The sequence below is a fragment of the Natator depressus genome, chromosome 1 (assembly GCF_965152275.1).
Source record: "Natator depressus isolate rNatDep1 chromosome 1, rNatDep2.hap1, whole genome shotgun sequence".
Taxonomy (NCBI): Eukaryota; Metazoa; Chordata; order Testudines; family Cheloniidae; genus Natator; species Natator depressus.
In genome coordinates, this window is record NC_134234.1 from 166,715,627 (window position 1) to 166,729,193 (window position 13,567).

A 13,567-nucleotide genomic window follows, 5' to 3' on the forward strand; every position below is an offset into this window, starting at 1 on the left:
GGCCAATGCTCCAGGTCAGCCTGAATGACAGGGTGGGCAGGCTAATCATGGAGTCAGGAGGCCAGGGACGTCCCTTCCTCCATGTGAGCTGGATTTGCCTGGGTCAGACAGAGTGGGGTTGAGCTAAGGAGAAAGCAGGGGCCCAAGCTAAGCTGGGGCGCAGAGTTGCAGCCCCTAAGCCAGAGGCACAGCCCAGAGAGAGCAGACTTGCCCTGGGAGCAGAGCTGCAGCAACCAGAGCCAGAGGGGCCAGAAAAGCAGCCCAGGAAGCAGGTCAGTGCTGGGAGCAGAGTCACAGAAGCAGCCTGCAGAGCAGACCTGTCCTGGGAGCAGAGCTGTAGCAACCAGAGCCAGAGGGGCCAGAGAAGCAGCCCAGGGAGCGGGATGCAGAGCAGCAGCAGCAGTGCAGAGACAGAGTGGTGCAGCTGGGGCTGGAGCAGTCCGGAGCTGGGTGCAGTGAGCAGCTGGGTAGACCGAAGGGGACCCTGGGCAGCAGGCCCAGCACGGGGAGACGTCTCAGCCAAGAGGCTCTGCAGCCCAGGCTTGGATCGTAACCCCGACAGGGCGGGGGTGACACTGAGAAGAAGGGTCCTACCACTTAGAGCCTGAGAGCGTGTGGCCACCACCAGAGCAAGTGTCCAACGCACAGCATCCCTACAGCACAGCCAGGGCCTGAGAAGAAGGCCTGGGACTTACAAGGAACAGACTGTGAACTGCCCTGACATTCCAGAGACACTGTTTGATGTTCCCTGCCACAGAGCGGGGTGATGTGTTTCCTTTAACCTTTCCCATTTTTCCTTATTCTTTTTAAAATTAATTGTTGATTAAATAACTTGCATTTGCTTTAAATTGTATGTAATGGTCAGTGGATCAGAGAAGTGCCCAGTGCAGAGAGAGTACCCTGGAGTGGGGACACCCTAGCCCCTGTCCTAGGTGACCACAGCAGGGTTGGGGGTCGAGCCCCCCAGGAATCCTGGGCCCAGCCTTGTTGGGGTTATGAGGACTCTGCCAGACAGGAGAGTGGAAAGGGAGGCCACTGGGTAAAGGAAGTGGGAGCGAGGACTCAGATCCTTTCGCTAGCCCACTTCACTGGGGTACTGCAGAAGCCAGGAAAGTTCCCCACAAGAGCGGGACTATTCCCCCGCTTACATTAACAAAGCTGTTTGGCCCACATCTGCTTATTAGGTCTTTGGTTTCTTTGGGGGTTGTTTTTGTTTTTTAATGTTTTGGCTAACCTTGATGCTTATTAAAGTGAGACACTGGCAGCACTAGTTAAAATGATAGATGTACACAAGCACAGAAGTGGTGAAGAACTTCAGTATTTCCTCCTAATACATTTTTCTTGTTTAGTTCAAATAATCCTTTCCCCTATCAACAGACTACTAACTAACCAATCCCTGTAAAATTTTAAAAGCTGCAGTAAATAAGTGATTAGCCTTGTCATAGCAGGCCTTTTCAGTCCAATAAAGATAGATCGGGATAGTTAAGTGCCCTTCTTGTGGTGATAAAAGAATGCCATGGAGGGTCTTATCACTATTATAAGATAAGACATTAAAGAATTTTATATCTATTTTTCAATTCTGGGAACTCAGTGACTGTGGGCTGCCATTGTTGCAATGGAGATAGATTGTGTTCCTCCAAGTCCATTAGTGAGGGAGGCAGAAAACAGTGACATGCTTCTTTCCCCAGGAAGACTTTCTTGGGGAGGGGCTGGTAGTGGCTTGCTCCCAACTCTTATGACTTTTAGCCAGGACAGTGGCTACCCAACGCCATCTCTAGAGCCGCAATCACTTAGAGGTAGACTGATGGTGCTTTGTTCCCCTCTACAGAGGCAAAAGGTCTCCTAGTCAGGACACTGCTACTTTTCTCCTTCGCGGATGGTGAGGGAAGCAGTTTGTTTACATTTTGTTAAAATATGCAAGATTGGAACTATACGTTGACTACTCAGAACACTGCATGTAAATTCTCAGCATTCTTCCAGGTTGAAAATAATGTTGACTACAATCATCCTTGTTCGTCCATTGATCTTTATGCAAAACTCCCAATGATCTCCTTAGGAGTTCTGTGTGCAGACCTAAATACTAAATGACCTTTAAATTGTGGGATGAGTTTTTGAAGTAGTACTGGAGAGATGCTCTGTGCAACAAACATCTTATTATGTAATTGCATTGAATGTGTGTGTAATTTTCTCCCGCTATGAAAAACTATTTCTCTGTGGTCATGCATGAACAAGCATGAACTGTTTAAATCCAAGGTGAGAGTCAGAATGGGGATAACACCCGAGCATTCTTGTCGGAGGTTCAGAGCCCTAAGGTGGAAACCAGACGTTTCATTTACCCGACATGCCTACCACATTGTGAAACATTGGGATGCCTGGATATCAGGAGCAAGTGTTGAATCTCCAGTAAATTTGCCCTTCCTAATGCAAATGGAACAATTCTTAGAGGGTGTTCCTGAGGAAACAGAAAGATACATCCTAGATGGGAAGCCCAAAACTGTAATCGAGGCAGGAGAGATTGGAGCCAGATGGGTGGAGGTGGCAGAGAAGAAGAAAACTGGTCGCAGTTGGAGCGGAGACCAGAAGGGACAACCCCAGACCACACCCTATTACCGGGGGCCGCCCAAGGCCCCACCTACCTCCCGAAGAACCCTCCAGACCCCTTATCGTCCCACCACCCCGTTCTCCAGCAACCCACCTCGTCCCAGTGACCCGTCAGCTGGACGATGTTTTAAATGTAATGAGCTGGGGCATGTAAAGGCCAACTGCCCCAAGAACCCCAACAGATTACAGTTCATTGCACTGGAATCACACCAGAGGTCCGCAGGCCCAGATACCTCCCAGATACCCTTGGAGTGGAGGGAAACTGTGAGTGTGGGCGGGAAGAAGGTCACCGCGTGGAGGGACACCGGAGCACAAGTGTCAGCTATCCATGCTTCCTTAGTGGACCCCTATTTAATCAACCCAGAGATCCAAGTGACGATTCAACCCTTCAAGTCCAACTCTTTCGGTTTGCCTACAGACAAGTTGCCTGTCCAGTACCAGGGCTGGTCAGGAACGTGGACTTTTGCAGTCTATGATGATTATCCCATCCCCATGCTGTTGAGGGAAGACTTGGCCAATCATGTGAAGCGGCCAAGAGGGTGGGAATGGTCACCCGCAGCCAGACTAAACAAGCCATGAGGCCTAGCTCTGTTCCGGAAACTTCTATCAGGAGCCGGTCAAAGGTGATGGACCCGGACCCCAGGCCAATGTCTGCAACAGCAGTAGTGGATCCAGTCCCAGAGACCCAGATGGAACCAGTCCCAGAACCGGAACCAGCAGAACAACCAACACCAGACCCATTGCCAGCACTGAATCCAGTACTTGCAACCTCAACACCAGAGGGCCCCACCGAACCTGAACCAGCAGCAGCCCATAACCCTACACAAGAGGCTCAGCCAGAGCTTGAACCCCAACAGAGTGTCCCAGCGGAAAGCGGTTCACAGTCAACGGAAACAGCCCCATCCCCTACATCGCTTCCAGAGGGACCAAGCATAGGTCCACAATCCAATGAGGAACTGATGTCTCCAGCATCAAGGGAACAGTTCCAGACCGAACAGGAAGCAGATGAAAGCCTCCAGAGAGCTTGGACGGCGGCACGGAGCAACCCACCGCCTCTCAGCTCTTCTAATCGATCCAGGTTTGTTGTAGAAAGAGGACTTTTATACAGGGAAACTCTTTCTGGTGGACACCAGGAAGACTAACATCCTCAGAGACAGTTAGTAGTTCCAACTAAATACCAGGCCAAGCTCTTGAGCTTAGCCCACAATCACCCTAGTGGCCAGGCTGGGGTGAAGAGGACCAAAGACCGTTTTCGGGGGTCATTCCACTGGGAAGGAATGGGCAAGGATGTTTCTACCTATGTCCGGTCTTGTGAAGTATGCCAAAGAGTGGGAAAACCCCAAGACCAGGTCAAAGCCCCTCTCCAGCCACTCCCCATCATTGAAGTTCCATTTCAGCGAGTAGCTGTGGATATTCTGGGTCCTTTTCCGAAAAAGACACCCAGAGGAAAGCAGTACATACTGACTTTCATGGATTTTGCCACCCGATGGCCGGAAGCAGTAGCTCTAAGCAACACCAGGGCTAAAAGTGTGTGCCAGGCACTAGCAGACATTTTTGCCAGGGTAGGTTGGCCCTCCAACATCCTCACAGATGCAGGGACTAATTTCCTGGCAGGAACTATGGAAAACCTTTGGGAAGCTCATGGGGTAAACCACTTGGTTGCCACTCCTTACCACCATCAAACAAATGGCATGGTGGAGAAGTTTAATGGAACTTTGGGGGGCCATGATATGTAAATTCGTAAATGAGCACTCCAATGATTGGGACCTAGTGTTGCAGCAGTTGCTCTTTGCCTACAGAGCTGTACCACACCCCAGTTTAGGGTTTTCCCCATTTGAACTTGTATATGGCCGTGAGGTTAAGGGGCCATTACAGTTGGTGAAGCAGCAATGGGAGGGATTTACACCTTCTCCAGGAACTAACATTCTGGACTTTGTAACCAACCTACAAAACACCCTCCGAACCTCTTTAGCCCTTGCTAAAGAAAACTTACAGGATGCTCAAAAAGAGCAAAGAGCCTGGTATGATAAACGTACCAGAGAGCGTTCCTTCAAAGTAGGAGACCAGGTCATGGTCTTAAAGGCGCTCCAGGCCCATAAAATGGAAGCATCGTGGGAAAGGCCATTCACGGTCCAGGAGCACCTGGGAGCTGTTAATTATCTCATAGCATTCCCCACCTCCAACCGAAAGCCTAAGGTATTCCATATTAATTCTCTAAAGCCCTTTTATTCCAGAGAATTAAAGGTTTGTCAGTTTATAGCCCAGGGAGGAGAGGACGCTGAGTGGCCTGAAGGTGTCTAGTACGAAGGGAAAAGTGCTGGTGGTGTGAAAGAGGTGAACCTCTCCATGACCCTTGGGCGTCTGCAGCGACAGCAGATCAAGGAGCTGTGCACTAGCTACGCGCCGACGTTCTCAGCCACCCCAGGACTGAATGAACGGGCATACCACTCCATTGACACAGGTAATGCTCGCCCAATTAAAGTCCAACCTTACCGGGTGTCTCCTCAAGCTAAAACTGCTATAGACCGGGAGATCCAGGATATGTTACAGATGGGTGTAATCCGCCCCTCTGGAAGTGCATGGGCATCTCCAGTGGTTCTAGTTCCCAAACCAGATGGGGAAATATGTTTTTGCGTGGACTACCGTTAGCTAAATGCTGTAACTCGCCCAGACAACTATCCAATGCCACACACAGATGAACTATTAGAGAAACTGGGACGGGCCCAGTTCATCTCTACCTTGGACTTAACCAAGGGGTACTGGCAGGTACCGCTAGATGAATCCGCCAAGGAAAGGTCAGCCTTCACCACCCATCTCGGGCTATATGAATTTAATGTCCCTCCCTTTCGGGCTGCGAAATGCACCCGCCACCTTCCAAAGACTTGTAGATGGTCTCCTAGCGGGATTAGGAGAATATGCAGTCGCCTACCTTGACGATGTGGCCATATTTTCGGATTCCTGGGCAGACCACCTGGAACATCTATAAAAAGTCCTTGAGCGCATAAAGGAGGCAGGACTAACTGTTAAGGCTAAGAAGTGTCAAATAGGCCTAAACAGAGTGACTTACCTTGGACACCAGGTGGGTCAAGGAACTATCAGCCCCCTACAGGCCAAAGTGGATGCTGTCCAAAAGTGGCCTGTCGCAAAGTCAAAGAAACAGGTTCAATCCTTCTTAGGCTTGGCCGGTTATTACAGACGATTTGTACCGCAATACAGCCAAATCGCCGCCCCACTGACAGACCTAACCAAAAAGAAACAGCCAAATGCCATTCAGTGGACTGAAAAGTGTCAGAAGGCCTTTAACAAGCTTAAAGCGACACTCATGTCTGACCCTGTACTAAGGGCCCCAGACTTTGACAAACCGTTCCTAGTAACCACAGATGTGTCCGAGCGTGGTGTGGGAGCAGTTTTAATGCAGAAAGGACCTGATCAAGAATTCCACCCTGTAGTGTTTCTCAGCAAAAAACTGTCTGAGAGGGAAAGCAACTGGTCAGTCAGTGAACAAGAATGTTACGCCATTGTCTACGCCCTGGAAAAGCTATGCCCATATGTTTGGGGATGGCGTTTCCACCTGCAAACCGACCATGCTGCACTACAGTGGCTTCATACCACCATGGGAAATAACAAAAAACTTATTTGGTGGAGTTTAACTCTCCAAGATTTTGATTTCGACATCCAACACATCTCAGGAGCTTCTAACAAAGTGGCTGATGCACTCTCCCGTGAAAGTTTCCCAGAATCAACTGGTTAAAATCGTCCTTGAGATGTGGAAAATATTGTTAGTCTTTATGTACTTGGTAGTATATTTAGCGGTGCATGTGTCTTATTAACTTTGTTTTTCCTAGAGCTCCAGGAAGAAATCCCCACCAGCGTTTCATCCTAGCTGAGATTTGGGGGGCGTGTCATAAATATAAAGGGAAGGGTAAACCCCTTTAAAATCCCTCCTGGCCAGAGGAAAAATCCTCTCACCTGTAAAGGGCTAAGAAGCTAAAGGTAACCTCGCTGGCACCTGACCAAAATGACCAATGAGGAGACAAGATACTTTCAAAAGCTGGGAGGAGGGAGAGAAACAAAGTGTCTGTGTCTGTCTGTATGCTGCTTTTGCAGGGGATAGAACAGGAATGGAGTCTTAGAACTTTTAGTAAGTAATCTAGCTAGGTATGTGTTAGATTATGATTTCTTTAAATGGCTGAGAAAGGAACTGTGCTGAATAGAATGACTATTCCTGTCTGTGTGTCTTTTTTGTAACTTAAGGTTTTACCTAGAGGGATTCTCTATGTTTTGAATCTAATTACCCTGTAAGGTATCTACCATCCTGATTTTACAGAGGTGATTCCTTTACTTCTATTAAAAGTCTTCTTGTAAGAAAACTGAATGCTTTTTCATTGTTCTCAGATCCAAGGGTTTGGGTCTGTGGTCACCTATGCAAATTGGTGAGGATTTTTACCAAACCTCCCCCAGGAAGTGGGGTGCAAGGGTTGGAAGGATTTTGGGGGGAAAGACGTGTCCAAACTACGTTTCCCAGTAAACCCAGTTAGAGTTTGGTGGTGGCAGTGGAGATCCAGGGTCAAAGGATAAAATTAATTTGTACCTTGGGGAAGTTTTAACCTAAGCTGGTGAAAGTAAGCTTAGGAGGTTTTCATGCAGGTCCCCACATCTGTACCCTAGAGTTCAGAGTGGGGGAGGAACCTTGACAGAGGGGATTATTGGAGTCTCTCAGTTTTCTCCTACCTGGCTCTTTTCTTTAAAGTGCCCCAGTTTTAAATTGTGTAAAGGGAAGAGGAAGCTGCTTTTCTTTCCATCCCTTGTCACCCACGTCCCTCATCCACATTAACAACCTATTCCATCACACGTGCACACCCACCAGCAAGGTCTCAGGTTTTCCCTAGGAAAATCTGGCCATTTTACAGAGGACAGGTAGGGGTTGGAAAGGCAGAAGCTGAGGGTATGGCCCCGGGGACCCTTCTTGGGAATACCAGTTGAACTGGCTACCTTTTGGAATTTAAGGTGTTGATTTTGACCTGTAAAGCCCTAAACAGCTTAAAATCTGCCAACTTCTGAGACTAACACTCTCCCTGTGCAATACTGGATTGGATCCACAGAATCATAGAATATCAGAGTTGGAAGGGACCTGAGGAGGTCATCTAATCCAATCCCCCTGCTCAAAGCAGGACCAATCCCCAATTTTTGCTCCAGATCCCTAAATGGCCCCCACAAAGATTGAACTCACAACCCTCGGTTTAGCAGGCCAATGCTCAAACCACTGAGCTATCCCTCCCTGCAAAAAGGATCCCCTTCAATTTAAAAGGAGGCGGTTAAGGGGGACTCTCTGTGAGAGCCCATTCACTTGGAATTCACACCCATTCACACTATCTCCCTGTTAAATCTGAAATAATCCAAATTTGTTGACTTTCCAGGCATGCTGCAAAGCCAATCTATTTGCATGGGCATTTGGGGAAGGCTAAGTTGTGTAGCGTTTTGAACAAGCAAGCTGAAGGGCAGTTTTATGGCTGAGTGCTGTTTTGTGCTTGGTGGGATCTGCAGCTGTTTTGTTGTTTTGTTTTTATGTACATTAGTACAGATTGTGGCTGGGGCTTTCAAAGAAGCCTAAAGCAGTTCGGCACCCAATTTCTATTGAAATACAATGGTAGCTGAGTGCCTAATGCCTTTTTACCTTTGAACATCCCAGCCTGTGTTTTTCAATCAGGTTGCCTCAAGCTTCTGATGGGCACTTCTAAGACATTACTCTAAAAGAAATAAAATAACTGCATTCATTTTTTTCTCTATATTCTGTATGGAAGCATTACCCGCTTCAGCTGAATTCACTCAGATCCTTAAACATTTTTAATGTGTACCTCATTCCAGCTGCTTCTTTTTTTTTTTTTTTTCAGTGAAGTGGTTAGTAAAGAGCCAAGGCTCTGATCCAACAGCTGATTCTACAGACAGACTCCAGTGCTCAGACAGAGCCCCATTGCCTTCACTCCGTGTGGATGCAGGGATCGAGCGGCATAGAATCACTTGTAGGATTGTGGCCAGAATCTGGGTCCAATGGAAGTCAATATAGAATCACCATGATTTGGCTCAGAATTCTTAATAAATCCTAGCACCATTTCTTTTTTTATTATTGCCCCTCCCCCACCCCCACCCCCCAAAGGAATTAAGGAGGAATTAGGCATCATATCTCAGGACATTAAAAACGTATGCCACAAAGACAATATAAGATAGCTGGCATATTTGTATGAGTACAAATACACATATGACTTAGACATTCTCAGCAACTTATTCTAGCTGTTTAAAAATAATTACTACTCCCAAAGATTCTGCATGGTGGAGAAAAGTAGCCTGCAACATCTAAGTATGTTTTAATGAGTACATTACTTGTATTCTTAGCTTGTTGAGACCCGAGATGGTGAGGAAACAGAGCACTAGAATGTCTTTCAGTTGCAGTATTTTATTGACACAGAGATCAGTCAGCACAAGGCCTAAAACATGCAGCGAGACTCATTGCATGCAGTGAAAAGAGTGCAGTGAATGGTAGATCCATTCTGCAGGGCACATTTGCATTCTGTAAGAAATGGGTAAACAAAATCATGGATGGCAAATCAGAGTCAAACGAAGCAGAAGACACATTCTGAATATCGCTTCTTTGAGATTGCATCAGCAACAATGGCCTCTACAACTCCAATATGTGCAACTGGGATAGGCATGCAATAATGTTGTATTTGCATGGCACGTGGCAGTTTGCATACAAAAACACATCCTAATAACTAAGGACTTATTCTTGTACACTTCCTTATTTATCTCATCTGTATACCATGCCTCTCTTTGAATTTAAGATTGTGTTCTCCCTATTCACTCATCTCTATCACTTTTACTGTCTACATGCTTCAGCAGATACCATGTTATCCTAACTCAGTATTATGCAGAAGAGAGATTATTCACACATAAGCAGGTCACTATGGCTACTGGTTACCTATTATGTAAAGCAAGTCTGGGAGCCAAATATTAAGGCACCCTGCAGAATTCAGGCAAATATAATCTCTTATATGGTACCTCTACCCTCAGTGAAGTCATCCCCACCCCTGGTTGCTGCTCACATTGCAAACTTCCCTGGGTTTGATCAGGTACAGTTCTCCTTTTCCTGTTTTGGAGTAAGTTTTATAGCATCTGTTACCTTTGCTCATGAGGTGACTCCAAAGAGCTCATAGACTGCAAGATCAGAAGGGACCATCATGATTAACCAATATACCCAGATGTTTCTCCTCCTCTGTCACTTCCAACTGATAAATCCCCAGTTTATAGCAAAAAGTCTTGTTGTTTAGTCCCTAAATGCATGAACTTGCACTTTGCACTATTACATTTGATCCCATTTCTATTACTCCTATTTATAAAGTCATCCAGATCTTCTTGTATGATATTCCAGTCCTTCTCTGTATTGGCAATACCTCCCAACTTTGTGTCATCCACAAATTTTATTACCACACTCCCACTTTTTGTGTGAAGGTCAGTAATAAAAATGTTAAATAAAATTGGTCCCAAGACCGATCCCTGAAGAACTCCGCTAGTAACCTCCCTCCAGCCTGACAGTTCACCTTTCTGTATGACCCTTTATAGTCTCCCCTTTAACCAGTTCCTTATCCACCTTTCAATTCTCATATTAATTCCCATCTTCTCCAATTTAACTAATTTCCCATGTGGAACTGTATTAAATGTCTTATTGAAATCCAGGTAGATTAAATCGATTGAATTTCCTTTGTATAAAAAATCAGTTATCTTCTCAAAGAAGGAGATCAGGTTGGTCTGGCACGATCTACCTTTTGTAAAATCATGTTGTATTTTATCCTGAGTACTGTTCACCTCTATGTTTTTAACTACTTTCGCTTTCAAAATTTGTTCCAAAACCTTGCATACAATTGAGGTCAAACTAACAGGCCTGTAGTTTCCTGGATCACTTTTCCCCCACTTTCTTAAAAATAGGAACTATATGAGCAATTCTCCAGTCATAGAGTACAACCCGCACGTTTACAGATTCATTAAAAATCCTTGCTATTAGGCTTGCAATTTCATGTACTGGTTCCTTTAATATTCTTGGATGGAGATTATCTGGCTTCCCCACTTCTACACCTTCCCGCCCCCCACTCCCATTTAGGCCCATTAAGCTGTTTGAGTTTGACTTCCATTTTAGATATGGTAATTTCTACCTTCATATTCTTGTTCCCATTAGCCACCCTGGCACTACCCCTGCACTTTCTGACCTCCAAGACACTGTGTTTCTGAAAGATAGTTACACAATGGCAAGTAGATTAATTTATAATCGTAACAGTTAAAGATCCAGCATAAATTGTATGGAATTTCAAATACAATAAATTCTGTGCTGTTAAGAAATTCTGTTGGAAGGTCTGAAATGTACTTCGAAATTTTCCCCTACATTTTTGGATCTATGGAGGAATACTAATACAGGCTGGGACTTTCAGTGAGCCTAAGGGAGTTAGGCACCCAAATCCTATTTAAATTCAATGGGATTTGGGAATTTATCTCCCTTAAATTCATTTGAAAATACTAGCTTAGTACTTACATAATGCATTTGTGTTAAGTGAATTACAAAGGAGGATGGGCATTATAATTTCCAGTGGAGAAAATGAGGCACACCAAAGTTAAGTGACTGTAAGGTAAGACAATGAGTCAGTGGCAGAGTCTGGACCAGAAGCCAGGTCTCCTGACTTGGAGCCCTCTACTCATCCTGAGAACAACTGAAGTCATCTCAATGAAGGTATTGGCTACATCTGCCCTATACTTAAAGTTGACTGAAGAAGCATCTATAATGTGAATAAAATATAGTTGGGAATGGGGCTAATAGTAGCATGAGGGATAATTTTATAACAGGGGAGAGAATAAGTCACCATGATTTGCAACTGACTGTATATCAGTCAGCAAATATAAGGAAATGTTATGCACACTGCACAATTAAAGGGACACAGTTGAAGACATCTAATCAAAGTCTAATCTAATCAATCTAATCTAATCAAGTACTTTAATCAAATCCATGCACAGGAGGTCTTTCTGACTTCAGAATTCATGTATGACTCCTGCTATTATAATTCTCTGATGTGAGATTTTGGCAACCATCGAGGGAGAAATAGGCCTCACTGACAGTCTACAGTCTGATATTAAAACAATAGAATATTTTAAGTGTTGAGCCACTATAGTAGATTTTCTAACAGCCACCCTGTCTTCCTTCCTGTTATTTTGTATTTTCTTTTTTGCGTGGAGAGGGAGTGGATATTTAACAATCACTTCTGTCTCTCAAGGCTGAAATAGCCCAAATCTGTTCAACTTCTGGGCGCAAAGCAAAGCCCATCTGTTTTTATTTTGTTTTGTCCCTTGCATTTTGTGGGAGTGAAGGTGTAGAGGGGGGTAGAATGACATATTGGGTTACTTGTTTACTATTGGCTATATATGGATTTTGTTAGAGTGTGAAGCCAATTAGGATATTATAATATACTGTACAATATTGTATATGATTTTAAATAATGGCAAGGCTCTGAGCTTTTTGGATAAGGGCCTTTTGTTATCTTAGAAAGTTCAGTGAAAAAATGCATTTAATATTTGTTTTGTTGGGGAGGGTTGTCTATATGCAACAATATTTACATCTTAATATATTATATATTTTTACTGTAAATCCATGCCACTCAGAAAGACAACGCACACTGCTTCAAAACAGTCAAACTATGAAGCATGGCATGTAAATAGTATATCCACAACCAGCCATGAAAATAAAGTTGGCTAAGAAAGCTAAGCAATTTTAAAAAATCACTTCTGAGCATGTTCAGTAGTCATCTGCAAAGAATTAACATTTAATCACAGCCTACTACAGCCCTTCCCACTTTGTGGTATCACCTGTGCACATTTTCCCTTGCTCAGTTGCTCAACTTTCAGTCTCTTAGCTATTGTGATGTGATAATTTCACTAGTTCCCCAGTTATCTTAGAGTTTTCTAGACTAGACCGAACCTGAATATCTATTCTAAAAAACCAATTGAGGAGAAAATAAATCTTTTAGGCCTTCTTTATGTACCACAAAGAAGAAGGAAAAAATGTGACAAATTTTTCTTTCCCTTTGCAGGTCATCTGCAAATTTTGTAGCACCTATAAACTAGTACTACTAAATGGGCCCTCAGTTGCTATTGCCTTTCAATATTGCTAACTTTATATTTCCTTATACTATATTATAAACTAACATTGCTGGATTGAACAGGTGTGGGCTGGCTGTAAATGTGAATACTACACATGTGTCATGCTTACAGGGCTAGCTGCACCTTTGATTCCTCTCTGAGTGCACCTCCTCAGGTGTTAGGCCCCATATCATTATCCTTCTCACGATAGAATCCTGTGTAAGCTCAAACACTTGTCTTTCTCACCAACAGAAGCTGGTCCAATAAAAAATATTACTTCACCCACCTTGTCTCTCTAATATCCTGGGACTGACATGGCTACAACCACTCTGCATACAATGACTGACTATATACATGTGTTGGTGTATATGTTAGACATAGCTGTTGGACACTGCAGAACTGTGTAGGATCTTATCTACTATCTATCTGCCAGAGATCACTGAAATCAGCAAGTGTGATCAGAGCAAATCCCAAAAGCCCAGTCCCTCCATGTACTGCCTGCTCCATAGGCACCGACTTCTACTGGCGCCGGTGGGTGCTCAACCCCCCCCACCTCCGGCCCCACCCTGACTCCAGCCCCGCCCCCTCCCCAGCTCCTTACCCAAAGTCCCCACCCCAACTCTGCCTCCTCCCTGCCCCTATTCTGACTTCTTCTCCACATCCCCACCCTAACCGTGCCTCTTCCCCGCCTCCTCCCCCCTCCCTCCCGGAGCTTGCTACAGCTGTTTAGCGGTGGCAAGCGCTGGGTGGTAGGCAGAGGAGCAGGGACGTGGCGCATTCAGGGGAGGAGGAGGAG